The sequence below is a fragment of the Glycine soja genome, chromosome 11 (genome assembly GCF_004193775.1).
Source record: "Glycine soja cultivar W05 chromosome 11, ASM419377v2, whole genome shotgun sequence".
Taxonomy (NCBI): Eukaryota; Viridiplantae; Streptophyta; class Magnoliopsida; order Fabales; family Fabaceae; genus Glycine; species Glycine soja.
The window spans coordinates 27,603,533-27,618,863 of record NC_041012.1 but is presented as its reverse complement, the minus strand read 5'-3'; the positions used below and the strand labels follow the sequence as shown (position 1 = coordinate 27,618,863).

General features: G+C 38.4%; 1 pseudogene; it reads left to right on the top strand.

The window, feature by feature from the left end:
• The window catches only part of LOC114374166, a 188,342-nt pseudogene that overhangs the window by 98,482 nt on the left and 74,529 nt on the right, over positions 1-15,331 (top strand).

The following is a 15,331-nucleotide window of genomic DNA, read 5'->3' as shown; positions in this document are numbered from 1 at the left end:
CTTTTTTGCTATCTGTAAGATGAAAAGCCTGATAGCACGCAGAGACTAACATCGTCTCCTGCGCCCTTCGTCAATCGCGGCCGACAAGCCTGTTGACACGTGGAGATTTACGTCATCTTCCGCGCTCACAAGATCTGTCATACTGACTTTTGAGTCACGCTGACAGGCGGAAATACCCGAGTGGTTATCCGTATAAACATTTGTTTTTGCTATCTGTAAGATGAAAAGCCTGATAGCACGCAGAGACTAACGTCGTCTCCTGCGCCCTTCGTCAATCGCGGCCGACAAGCCCGTTGACACGCGGAGATTTACGTCATCTTCCGCGCTCACAAGATCTGTCATACTGACTTTTGAGTCACGCTGACAGGCGGAAATACCCGAGTGGTTATCCGTATAAACATTCTTTTGTTATCTGTAAGACGAAAAGCCTGATAGCACGCAGAGACTAACGTCGTCTTCTGCACCCTTCGTCAATCGCGGCCGACAAGCCCGTTGACACGCGGAGATTTACGTCATCTTCCGCGCTCACAAGATCTGTCATACTGACTTTTGAGTCACGCTGACGGGCAGAAATACCCGAGTGGTTATCCGTATAAACATTCTTTTTTGCTATCTGTAAGACGAAAAGCCTGATAGCATGCAGAGACTGACATCGTCTTCTGCACCCTTTGTTCCCCCGGGGACAACAAGTCATTTGCATGCGAAGATTTTATGGTCACCCGCGACTCTCGTCAACCGAGAGGAACGAAATTAGTGTCTTATCTTTACTTCGCTTTTATCTCCAATAAAAGACAAGTAAAGAGGGGCAACTGTCATACCCTAATTTCGTCCGGGGACCTTTGCTTGGTGGCATGCAACTTGTGTTTGGTCATTCTGAGGTGCTTGGCACCCATCATTAGGCAATTTGTGAAGTTCCGTGACGTGCCGGAAATCAAAAGAAAGTATTGATGCACAATCCGTAAGGTTCCGTGACACACCGGAAATCAAAAAGGAAGCATCGTTGCACAATTCGTGAGGTTCCGTAACATTCCATAATTCAAAACAGGGATGATTATGTAATCCGCAAGGTTCCGTAACATTACGAAAAGAAAACAAGTATCGTTACAAAATTCGTAAGTTTCCGTAACTTTACGAAAAAAGAATCACAAAAAAAAGCCAAAAGGGGGTGTATTTAGTAAAATGGGGGGTGCAAATAGTAATTTTTGAATCTGGGCCCTTCTAGAGGTTTCTGGGCAATTTCTTGCTTAAGGTTGAAGTAACCTAGCTCGCCTGGGCGAGCTGAGCTCGCCTGGGTGAGCTAGGTGGCCACCACACCCCCCGTTTTGTTGAAAAATGGGATTCCGGGGCTTCCGGGACACCCGTAATGCTTCCGTAAAATTCCCATAACTCTAAATAAGCATAATTAACTTAATACGGGTGAGACGGAAGAGAAAACAAGAAGAAAATCAAGTCCTATATTCTTCCGTAAGGCTTCCGTAACTTTTCTGTAAATTACGAAAGAAGGGGGGTGAACTTATCAAAATTGGGGGGGTGCAAATAGCAATTTCGAAATTTTGAATTGGGCCTTCCAGAATGTTTTTTGAAGCTGGGTTGCTTCTGAAGCAACCCAGCTCGCCTGGGCGAGCTAAGGTCGCCTGGGCGAGCTGGGCAGCAACCTCCTTCCCCTTTTTCCTATAAATAGGCTGAAGGGGGCTGTTCTAAGGATCCGGGAGCTCCCTGGCTATGTATTTCAGCTGTTTTGGGTGAAAAAAATTGTTTCCGTGAAGAAAATCCAAGCCGAGGTGCTTCCGTAACGCTTCCGAGATGTTTCCGTAAGCAAATCCATGAAGGTTTTCGTCCGTTCTTCACCGTTCTTCATCCGTTCTTCGTTCTTCAACGGGTAAGTTTTTGAATATGAGATTTTCAATTCATTTCTTGGTTTTTTAAGCTTTCATCTTTATTTCGTTCATTTTCGATTTCTCTTCTTCCGTCTTTAACGCGCTTTTACCGTTTATTTAAGCCGTTTTCTCGCCTAATAAATGATAAAATGAATTTCAACCGATCATTTGTGTTATAGTTTCGTTAAATCACTTTTGAAACAAAATCTAACCGATCGTTCACGCTATAACCTCGGTTAAACCAAAAAAAGTAAAATAATAATAAAATAATAGAAATATCTTGAAAAATAATAATAAAATAATCAAAATATCTTTGAATGAAATAATCAAAAAAATCAATCGGACATTTTTCTTTGGAAATTTCCTTGAATGAATTGATTAATACCCAAAGTGAAACTAAGACTAAAATCAACTCACAAATCAAGTTTTGTCCGAAAAATCACTAAAAACCGTTTTAAGGTCCAATGCCTTAAACGGTCCTCTTTGCTTTTATCGGTTAACATGGACCGTTCAAAAGCATAAAATCAACATGTAAGTTTACCGCTTTTGCAAGAACTACGTAGGTCTGATTTCCTCATCACAATTGAGGATAAGTAGGAGCAAAAGCCCCGCTTTTGTCGACCATCCCGAGAGATCGTTAATGGTCCAAGTGCCTTAACGTTTCTCTCCTTTCAAAAACAAGAGATCGTTAATGGTCCAACGCCTTAACGTTTCTCTCTTTTCAAAATCAAAAGACCGTTTAATGGTCCAACACCTTAAATGACCTTTGTTCAATCAAAATATATCTTGCAAAAAAGATAAAAAAACAACTTAACCAACACTTTGTTCTGAAAGAACTACGTAGGTCTGATTTCCTCATCACAAATTGAGGAATACGTAGGAGCAAAGGGAAAACACCCTTGTCGACCACAAAAAGAGAAAAATATAAAAGGGGCATAAAAGATATAAGAACGTAAAGGGAACGTAAAAATCAAAGTCATGTTTGCACATTCGATTAAAGGCCGTTGTCCCTTGTGACGGACGTGTGGGGTGCTAACACCTTCCCCGTGCGTAAATACAACTCCTGAACCATTCACTTAAAAGTTCGTAGATCGTGTCTTTTCCGGTTTTTCCGACGTTTTCCTCAAATAAACGTTGGTGGCGACTCCACGCGTATTCCTTTCGTAGAACACGCATCCCGCGAGTCACGCGTCGCCCTCCCGCCGAAGGGTAGGTTGCGACAACAGCAAAGAGGCAACAACTAAGCAAGGAAGCTAGGGTTCATCACTTTGAGAGATTAAAGAGTGTTTGAGTAATTGTGAGGTGCCAAGAAGAGGAGGAGGGATCCCCCTTCTTGTGTAAGCAACAACTGCTCTGTACTTTCTGTCTCATTTGCATTAGGGTTCCTTGTATGGCTGGTTAAACACCCTAGTTGGGGATTTCTAAGGAACAGTTGATGTAATTACTTTTAATATCTAATTAATTGTGTTTTGCGTGATCAATGCTTCTTTCAATGCTTAATTACTGCATGCTCTTGGTCTGATCACCCATTTGTGTGTACTGTAAGGTAACTTTAGCATTAGGAAATGTATTGTTGCCTTAGAACTTGATAGAAGCAAGACTAAATAACTACATTACTAGGGATGGATTGTGGGGTTTTGGTTTTCTGAATATGTTGTGATGTTAATGCTGTTTAAGTTAAGCCTAGTCTTACAAGAGGGATCTGCGGACGAAGCTTAGGTTAAATTAGTCTAAACTTACGAGGGATCGAGGTTTAGTACTTTCGGCTACAACATAGAATACAAGAACATGATTAATTAGAGAAATATCTTCATATGCATCAACTTGTTTGTTATAAACACCCAACGCTTTTTGCCTATTGTTGTCAACTTTTACTTACTTGCATTTACTGTTTTTACCATAGAAGTAGTTTATTTATATGTTTAACCATTGATTATCAATGTTGTTCCAACAATGCCTTACTTATGAATAAAACTCTGTCTATAATAAGCAAGTTCGCTGAGTTCTGTTGGATCGAGTGGCCTCAGAATAATTAAGAAGGGGGGGTGGATTAATTATTCCTAAACCTTTACCAATTAAAAAAATTACTCTTTTAAGGATTTTACTAAATTGTTAAGAGAATGAGGAGTAGAAGAGAAACTTAACAGAAAGTAAAAGCGGAAATTAAATGCACAGCGGAAAGTAAAAGAGTAGGGAAGAAGGAAACAAACACACAAGAGTTTTTACACTGGTTCGGCAACAACCCGTGCCTACATCAAGTCCCCAAGCGACCTGCGGTCCTTGAGATTTCTTTCAACCTTGTAAAAATCCTTTTACAAGCAATGATCCACAAGGGATGTACCCTCCCTTGTTCTCTTTGAACCTAGTGGATGTACCCTCCACCAGAACTGATCCACAAGAGATGTACCCTCTCTTGTTCTCAGTCAAACCCAAGTAGATGTACCCTCTACTTGTACCACAAAGGATGTACCCTCCAATGTGTTAAGACAAAGTTCTCAGGCTCTTAAACCTTTGATACTTTGTGAATGGGGATACAAAAGAATTCTCAGGCGGTTAGTCCTTTGAAAACTTTTGTATTAGGGAATGGGAAGAATCAAAAGAATTCTCAGACTGTGTCGTTTTGAATTCTTTGACAAGGGAGAAGGGAGACACAAAAGAATTCAGGCGATTAGTCCTTTGTTCTTTTGGAAAAGGGAGAAAAGAGACACAAAATAATTCAGGCGGTTAGTCCTTGGCGAATTCTTTTTGGCAAAGGGAGAAGAGAATGAAAAGGATGAATAGCACAAGTTTTCAAGGTTTGGAAAACTAGAAAACTTCAGAAAGCTTTTGGTACAAAGAAGAAGAAGAAGTTCAAAGAGATTCTGAAAAAAACAAAGTCTTGCTTTTATAGACTGTCCATGTCTGGTCAAGAAGACCATTCAAACGAGTTATAACTTTTAGAAAAACTTTAAACCAATTTGAAAAAGTCAAAACCCTTTTGAAGAGTTACATCTTTTGATTTTTTCAGAAACAGTCACTGGTATTCGATTACCAAATAAGTGTAATCGATTACACAAAGCTTTTGAGTGAAAGGATGTGACTCTTCACATTTAAATTTGAATTTCAACGTTCAAGGGCACTGGTAATCGATTACCAAAACATTGTAATCGATTACAGCCTTTTGAAAATATTTGGAACGTTGTAAATTCAGTTTGAAAACTTTTTCAAACTCATTTTGCTACTGGTAATCAATTACAACAATATGGTAATCGATTACCAGAGAGTAAAAACTCTTTGGTAAAGGTTTTGTCAAAAACTCATGTGCTATTCAAAGTTTTGAAAAAAAATTTTAATACTTATCTTGATTGGGTCTTTTCTTCATTCTTGAATCTTGAATCTTGATCTTAATTCTTGAGATCTTGAATCTTGATTCTAGGCTTTCTTCTTGAGTCTTGAATTCTTCTTGATTCTTGAACTCTTGACTTGTTCTTGATTCACTTGAGATGTTCTTTGATTCACTTTGAGTTGTTCTTTGATCTTTGAGCTTTTTGTTCATCACATTTGTCATCATCTTTTGTTGTCATCATTGTTATCATCAAAACACCTTTGAATCACATTCACCATGAAGCTTTGCTTCTAAAAGTTCGATACTCGGATCACTCCATTTTAATTTCAAATACTTGACGACCCGACGCACTTTTCGGTGTTTCATTTCCCTTGAATATATTTGTTGAAAATTGGAGAAAAAGGAACCATATGGGAAAATGATCAAAGTATTTATGGCGCCGTTGTCGGGGATCGTAATTCATTAGAAGGGTTCAGTTCAGTTTACAACATTGCTTTATATTTTTCTCTTTGATTCATTGATTCTTTTTGTTCATATTTTAGTTACTGCACATTTTATTGTTCTTTTGAACTAGATAATTGTTGTTCTGTTTCTCTTGTATGCAAAGAAGATCTACTACAGGTGATTTGATCCCCATCAATTTGGAGATTAACATTACTTGCAGGAGGCGCAACACAAAGAGAATTAGAAATTTTTTGCAGGACTTGGAAGCAGCAGCAACTCCAGAAGAAGAACCTCGATCTTTTGAGGCATCTTCTAGCTTTCCAATTGCAGGGCAATCACATACTGATTTTGTTGAAGAAGTTATTATGGCTGAAAAGCCAAGAAGAGTGACCCTAGAAGATTACTCAAGTTCCACTATGCCCCAATTCTTTTCCAGTATAGCCCGACCAAAGGTTCAGGCTCAAACAATCACATATCCTCCTCCTTTGATACAGCTGATTCAAAATAATCTGTTTCATGGTCTCCCAAATGAAGACCCATACGCACACCTGGCTACTTACATTGAAATATATAATACTATTGGATTGGCTGGTGTGCCTGAAGATGCAATTCGATTGAGTTTGTTTTCATTCTCATTGTCTGGAGAAGCTAAGAGGTGGCTTCACTCGTTCAAAGGCAACAATCTTAAGACTTGGGATGAAGTGGTTGAGAAATTTTTGAAGAAGAATTTCCCGGAGTCTAAGACTGCAGAAGGAAAAACAACCATATTTTCTTTTCACCAATTTCAAGATGAATCCCTGAGTAAGGCCTTAGAAAGATTTTGTGGTCTATTGAGACCGATTGGAAGCATTGACCAAAACACTAAGTAAGTTGCCAACTGGAAGCATTGACCGAAACACTAAGTAAGTTGCCTTAGGAAAAACAACCATCTTTTCTTTTCACCAATTGGAAGCGTTGACCGAAACACTAAGTAAGTTGCCAACTCAAATACATTCTACGCAATCTTTACCATTTATTGGTTTGCAGGTTGCAAGGTGTGCCATCTGTGGTGGAGCTCACAATTTTGACTATTGTATCCCAATGAAGAACCAGCTCTTGAAGTCAATTATATGGGGAATCAGCCAAGACAAATGTCAATGCAGGTGGATATTTCGGGTTTCAGCATGGCTAGCCATATAATTCACAACAGGGACAATGGAGGAATCACCCTGGAAACCAGGTCAACAAAGACCAGGGTGGTCCATCTAACAGGCCACAATAGCAAGGGCCTAGTCTCTATGATTGAACAATGAAGCAAGAAGAGACTCTAGCTCAGTTTATGCAGGTTTCAATGTCTAACCATAAGAGCACAGAGTTAGCCATTAAGAATCTGGAAGTCCAAGTGGGATAGCTGGCAAACAATTGGCAGATAGGCCGTCAAGCAACTTTAGTGCTAACACTGAGAAGAATCCGAAGGAAGAATGTAAAGCTGTAATGACAAGGAGCGGAATGGCAATTCAGGTTGATGAAGGTAGAGCTGAAGAGAAGGTGGAGGGATATAAACAATAGTCGGTAGCTGAGCTGACACTAGAACCAGTTTTTGATTTTGTTGAACTTGAGGATGTTGTGGAAGATGAAGATGACCAATAGGAAAGAGAGACACCAATAAAAGAGAGTGAAATAGGAATAAAGATGAAGGAAGAACAAGAAAAAGAAAAAGAAAAAGAAGAAGTAGAAAAAGAAAAAAATCAGAATAATGAAAAAGAAAAAGAAAAGGTTGATGAGGAGAAAAACAAGAGCAAGAGTGAGGTTTCAAGAGAGAAAAAGAGAGAGACTACTCCTACTGAAGGCAAGATGGTACCATACCCTTTGGTACCTTCCCGGAAAGATAAGGAAAGACACTTGGCCAGATTTCTTGACATCTTCAAGAAACTGGAAATTACTTTGCCTTTTGGAGAGGCTCTCCAACAAATGCCCCTCTATGCCAAATTTTTAAAAGACATGTTGACCAAGAAGAACTAGTATATCCATAGTAGTGGAAGGTAATTGTAGTGCAGTCATTCAATGTATCCTTCCCCTGAAGCACAAAGATCCTAGAAGTGTCACTATATCGTGTTCTATTAGTGAGGTTGTTGTGGGTAAAGCTCTCATAGATTTGGGAGATAGTATCAATTTAATGCCTTTTTCCATGTGCCAGTGACTTAGAGAGATAGAGATAATTCCCACATGCATGATCCTCCAGTTGGCTGATTGCTCCATTGCTAGACCATATGGAGTGATTGAGGATGTGTTGATTTAGGTCAAGCAGCTTGTATTCCCTGCTGATTTTGTGGTTATGGATATAGAGGAGGATCCTAACATTCCCATAATCTTGGTACATCCTTTCATGTGCACGGCCAACTGTATAGTAGATATAGGGAAAGGCAAGTTAGAATTGGGTGTGGAGGATCAGAAAGTCTCATTCGACTTATTTGAAGCAATGAAGCATCCAAATGATATGAAAGCTTGCTTTGATCTGGACAAGGTAGAACAGGAAATAGAATTAGCTACTACAGCCATGGTACTGCACTCTCCTTTGTAAAAAGCATTGATTAATCATGTGGAATGTCTTACTAAAGAGGAGGAACATGAAGTGCAGACTTGTATTAAAGAGTTAGATGGTGCAGGAGAAAATTCTTAGGGACAAACTACATTTGAAGAATTGAAGAACGGTGGGAAAATTGAAAAACCAATAGTAGAATTGAAGACCTTGCCTGTACATTTGAAGTATGTATTTTTGGAAGAGAATGACTCCAAACCAATGATTATTAGTAGCTCGTTGAAGAAAACAAAAGAAGACCAGCTGGTGCAGATTTTGAAGAGACACAAAGCTGCAATTGGATGGCACATATCTGACTTGAAAGGAATTAGTCCATCTTATTGCATGCATAAAATCAATATGGAAGCTGATTATAAACTAGTGAGATAGCCTCAAAGAAGACTGAACCCAATCATGAAAGAGGAGGTGCGTAAGGAGGTGCTTAAGTTGTTGGAAGCATGCCTCATTTACCCCATCTCGGATAGTGCATGGGTTAGCCCTGTGCAGGTTGTCCCCAAGAAAGGAGGTATGATGGTCATTAAAAATGATAAAGATGAGTTAATATCCACAAGGACTGTCACCGGGTGGAGAATGTGCATTGACTATCGGAAGCTGAATGATGCCACTCAGAAGGACCATTATCCACTTCCTTTCATGGACCAGATGCTTGAAAGACTCGCAGGGCAATCCTATTATTGTTTTCTTGATGGATATTCTGGCTATAATCAGATTGCTGTAGATCCCAAAGATCAAGAAAAGACTGCTTTCACCTGCCCTTTTGGTGTATTCGCATATCGGCGCATGACTTTTGGTCTGCGCAATGCCCTAGCTACATTTCAGAGGTGTATGATGGCAATTTTTTTCTGATATGGTGGAAAAATGCATTGAAGTTTTCATGGACGATTTATCTGTTTTTGGGCCATCTTTTGTGGGGTAACTATCAAATCGTGAAAGAGTATTACAGAGATGTGAAGAGTCCAATCTAGTTCTCAATTGGGAGAAATTCCATTTCATGGTTCAAGAAAGAATAGTGCTAGGACATAAAATTTCAGTAAGGGGAATAGAGGTGGACAAGGCAAAGATTGATGTAATTGAGAAACTTCCTCCTCCAATGAATGTCAAGGGAGTGAGAAGTTTCTTAGGACATGTAGGGTTCTACAGGTGATTCATAAAAGATTTCTCAAAAGTGACCGAACCACTTAGCAATCTGTTGAATAAAGATGTTGCTTTTGTGTTCAATGAAGAGTGCATGGAAGCATTTAATGATCTGAAAACCAAATTAGTGTCTGCTCCAGTAATTACAGCACCAGATTGGGGACAAGAATTTGAGTTGATGTGTGATGCGAGTGACTATGTCGTAGGTGCAGTGCTTGGACAACGGAAGGGAAAAAAATTCATGCTATATACTACGCCAACAAGGTTCTAAATGATGCATAAGAGAACTATGCTACCACAGAAAAAGAAATACTGACAATTGTTTATGCACTTGAAAAGTTCAGATCTTATTTGGTAGGCTCAAGAGTTATCATCTACACCGATCACGCAGCTATTAAATATTTTCTCAACAAGGCTGATTCCAAACCCAAATTGATAAGATGGATCTTGCTGTTACAAGAATTTGATTTAGTGATTCAGGATAAAAAGGGATCAGAAAACATTGTAGCTGACCATTTGTCTAGATTGGTGAATGAGGAAGTCACATCGAAAGAAGTTGAAGTTAGAGATGAATTCCCTGATGAATCATTATTCTTGGTGAGTGAGAGACCTTGGTTTGCCGATATGGCCAGCTTCAAAGCTATAGGAATCATCCCAAAGGACTTAACTTGGCAGCAGAGGAAGAAATTCCTACATGATGCTCGATTCTCTATCTGGGATGATCCGCACTTGTTCAAGATAGGAGCTGACAATCTCCTACGAAGATGTGTGACACAAGAAGAGGCCAAGAACATATTATGGCATTGCCACAATTCTCCATGTGGTGGCCATTATGGTGGAGATAAAACGGCGGCCAAGGTTTTGCAATATGGATTCTTTTGGCCCACGCTTTTCAAAGATGTTCACCAGTATGTGCAACACTGTGATCAATGTCAGAGGATGGGGGGTATATCAAGAAGAAATGAAATGCCTCTACAGAATGTTATGGATGTTGAGGTATTCGATTGCTGGGGGATTGATTTTGTAGGTCCCTTCCCTTTGTCTTTTGGCAATGAATATATACTAATGGTTGTTGACTATGTCTCTAAATGGGTTGAAGCAATGGCTACCCCGCATAATGATGCTAAGACTATGGTAAAGTTTCTGAAGAAGAACATTTTCTCAAGATTTGGGGTGCCTAGAATTCTGATTAGCGATGGAGGCACACACTTATGCAATAATCAGCTACAGAAGGTGTTGAAGCAATATAATGTGACACACAAAGTAGCATCACCTTATCACCCCCAGACCAATGGGCAAGCATAAGTATCAAACAGGGAATTGAAAAAGATTTTGGAGAAGACTATAGATTTTACTAGAAATGACTGGTCTATCAAATATGAGCACAAAATTTCGTGCTCTTCTCTTCCTCTCGCTTCATTCATCTCTTTCTTCCTCCAAGCTCTTATCCATGGCCTCCTATGGTGGTGAGCTTCTTCTAGACTCATCTTCTCCTTGAAGTGGCATCTCCTCTCTCTCTTCCTTCTCTATTCCACTGCCATTCATCTTCCAAGAGAATCCATTGATGAAGAAGATCCTAGGCCTACAAGCTCCATTGGAGCTTACATCAACTTAAATCGAAATGGTCTGGACTATTTACCATCATGAAAGTCCGACCATATGGAGCAATAGAGCTTTGTGATCCTCAATCTAAAGATCCTAACAGGACATGGGTAGTGAACGGACAAAGGTTGAAGCAATATCATAGTGGAGCTATGGAAAGATTGAACACTGTTCTACACTTCAAACCAGGATAACAGGATCATGTGTCAAGCTACTGGCGTTAAAAGAGCGCTTACTGGGAGGCAACCTATTCGACGGCTGGCAAGTACACTAGATCACACAAGTAGTATAAAATGGTAAGTGAATACCGAGTATCGAACTCTCAGGGAACTTGTTTTACTTGGTAAAGTTGTGGTTCAGTAAATAAGTGCCTTCGGATAAAAGTTTGGTGCGTGGTGTGGAGAAGTATGCAACTAAATCACGTGAGTAGTGGTGTGTGAAGACAGATAAAGAACGTGTTGGACTAAACTTGACCAGAACCGCATTAAGACATACATACCAACAACTAGCCTCGTCCTATCAAGTTCTAAGGATCAAACCATTTCCCAATATTGTGTGGCCCTAACTAAGCATGCATCTACGTGATCAAGGCAAAAGCATACTAACATGAAGTACTGATAGTACAAAGAACACATAAAACATCATCAGATAGATATAAAAGTATTTACATTAAGTACCCCATAGGAAGAAACAACTGAGGATTTAGCTCTCTATAGCAAGGAGGCTTCTTTTACAACAAAGAGAAGAGAAAGTGAAAGATTGCAGAATTACAGGTAGTGGGGATGTCTCTTCCACCTCTAGAAACCTCACAATCACTCAAAATCTCATCCAATCGCAAGATAGCTTCCTCTTCTAGCTCGGTTCTCTCCAGTCTCTCCACAGCAAGAAACTCTAAAAAAACTCAACAACCCTCCTAATTTTAAGATTCAGCTTTAAAAAGGCAGTTTTTGGGTCACACAGAGTTTTTTGTGTTTAATGATGAATGCTTAGAAGCTTTTAATACCCTTAAAGCTATGTTAGTCTTTGCTCCTGTGATTACAGCACCAGACTAGGGACAAGAGTTTGAATTAATGTGTGATGAAAGTGATTATGCAGTAGGTGTTGTGCTGCGACAGCGAAAAAGCATAAATTTTCATACCATTTACTATGCCAATAAAGTGTTGAATGATGCTCAGATCAATTATGCCACCACTGAGAAAGAATTGCTGGCAATCGTTTATGCACTTGAGAAATTCCAATCTTATTTGGTGGGGTCAAAGATAGTAATTTACACTGATCATGCAGCAATTAAATATTTGTTGCGCAAAGCAGATTCCAAACCTGATGCAATCCTACCCCCCAAGGGTATTAGATAGAAGACTCCAAGAGGATGGGGCTAGAGCTGCTAAAGAAGGCCCTGAGGTTCTCATGAACCTAAGGGTAGATTTCTGAGCCCATGGGTCAAGGTTTGGTCCATAGTTCATTGTAAATATTAGAACAGGTTTTTCCTTCTTTTGGGCCTTGTATTTTGGCCATTCTAGTAGTATAGGGTTTTAGCCTTGTATTTCAGGGCATTTTGAGTAGTCTTTGTGGTAGGGACTTTTTTTTTATTTTCATGTATTTTTGCATGGGGGTGAGTTTAGCTATTATAGGGGTTGTGTGTAGTTAAGCTCTAGCTTCTCATCTCAAGGAGGTGAGCTTAGCTATTAGAGAGGTGGGTAGCTAAGTTTCTAGCTTCTTTAGGAATCTTCTCAAGGAAGCTTTTCAAGGAGGTGAGCTTGGTTATTAGAAGGGTGTGTGTAGCTAAGCTCTAGCTTCTCAAGGAAGTTTTCTCAAAGAAGCTTCTCAAGGAAGTTTTCTCAAGAAAGCTTCTCAAGGAAGTTTTCTCAAGAAAGCTTCTCTAGGAAGTTTTCTCAAGAAAGCTTCTCAAGGAAGCTACCTAGTCTATAAATAGAAGTATGTGTAACACTTGTTGTAACTTTGATGAATGAGAGTCTTGTGATACACAACTCAAAGTTCAACTTATCTTCCCCTTTTCCTCCTTCAATTCCATGCTCCCCCTTCTCTCTTTCTCTCTCTGTCTTTCTTTTCCTCCATTGAAGCATCCTCTCCTAGCTTCTTATCCAAGGCACATTCTTGGTGGCGAAGCTCCTTCTTCCATGGCTTATTCCCTAGTGGATGGCGCCTCTTCTCACCCCTTCTCCTTTATCTTCCGCTGCATCTCCATGGTGGAAAATCACCATTGAAAGGACCTCTTTGAAGCTCAAAGATCTGGTCTCCATAGAAGCTTCACAAGCAAGCTTCCATCAAGTGGTAATCAGAGCACAAGAGCTTCAAGTAGGTGCTCCTTAAACCTCCATTAACTTTCAACTTTACGTTCTCCTCCATTGTTGATTCTTCATTTTTCTCCACGTATCTCCTCACATGTTTTGTGCTAAATCTTGTTAACATGATTCTTTAGAATTTCCATCGATTAATCTTGCTATAGAAGCTAGATTTGATTTTCTATGGTTCAAATTTCTTGTTCATGTTCTTGAACCATGAGTTGTGTTGAGTTTAGGTTCCTTTGAGTTTTGTCTTGCTATTTTTTGTGGCTGAAACCTAAACCATAAAATTCTTACAAAAACATTAAAGTAGAAGAAAACCTCAAAAATATACATTGAATTGTTCACCTATTGTAGTTTTGTCATAGAAGTCATGTCTAGTCATGAAACTTGTCGCATGAGATTTCTTATGTTGTGCTGAATTTTATTTTTCTTGTTTCTTTGTCTAACTCATTTGTTCATGAGTGTATGAAATTATTTTAGCCTATTATTTGATTTGAGTCAAATCTTTCATGTTAATTAGTCCTTAATATGTTCATTCAAAATTCTTAGAGAGTCTTTGATTGTGAACTTTTCTTGAACTTTTAGGTTTCCTTATGATTGTGTCTATTGTGAATTTGAGTTTTGGTGAATGAATTTCTAGCTGAAATTTTAATCCTAAGTGAGTATTGAACTCCTAAAACTGTGGTAAACAAGCCTAGTGAGTTCAACATATGATATGGAATCATCTGAGGATTTAAAAAATGAAGACATAAACCTATGTCTAATGGCTAAAAGTTATGAAAGCGGTGAAGAGGTAACATCTTTAAATAAAAACTTATCCATTTCTTGATGCATTTGCTGATTTACATAGAGAATCAATCAAACTTGCAAAATTAGTTTCATCTTCTAATAAAACAATTTCAGAATTAGAAAATGAAATTTTAAAATTAAATAAAGAATTAGATCATCTTAAAACTGAAATTTCAATTTCTAAATCAAATGATAAAGTTTATGTCTCTACTATTCCTGATGAAAAAGTAATATCTGATTCATGTAAATGTTGTAGTTAGTATGAAAAAGAAATTAAAGATTTGAAAAACTCAATTGCTAAATTTTCTATTGGTAAAAATAACCTAGATGTCATATTAGGAAAACAAATATGTGTCCTTGATAAGGCAAGAATAGGATATAAACCTGAAAAACAACAAAAATTTTATAAAAATTTCTTTGCCTCCACACAAAAATATAATTCTCCTTTCATCACTTGTTTTTATTGTGGAAGAAAAGGGCATGGCACATCTACATGTTATTTTAAGAAAAATTGCAACAATATCAAAATGATATGGGTCCCAAAAGGATCTTTAGTTAACACTAACACACAAGGACCCAATAAAGTTTGGGTACCTAAGTCACAAACTTGATCATGTAGGTATCTTTGAAGAAGAAATGGTACATAGATACCGGTTGTTCAAAATATATGATAGGAGATTCATCAAAGTTCACACATATCTCTCCCAAGAAAAGCGGGCATGTAACTTATGATGACAACAACAAAGGTAGAATTCTTGGAGTTAGAAAAATAGGTACGAATTCTTCAAACTTCATTGAAAATGTTCTACTTGTTGAAGGCCTCAAGCATAGCTTGCTTAGTGTTAGTCAATTATGTGATAAAGGCTATCTAGTATCATTTGATTCTCAAAAATGTCTCATTGAACATAAACATGATACTAATATAAAGCATATAGGGTATAGAGTCAACAATGTTTATATGATAGGCTTAAGGCAAAAATTAGATAATAATAAATGTTTTCTTAGCAAAGATGATGATCCATGGCTATGGCATAAACATATTGCTCACAAAAACATGGAACACTTAAATAAATTAATTTCAAAAGATTTAGTTGTTGGTTTCCCTAAATTGAATTTTGAAAAAGATAGACTGTGTGATGCATGTCAAAAGGGTAAACAAACTAGAGTTTCATCCAAATCCAAAAACATTGTTTCAACTACTCAACCATTACAACTGTTACATATGGATTTTTTTGGTCCTTCTAGAATTATGGGTTTTAGTGGAAGTTATTATGCA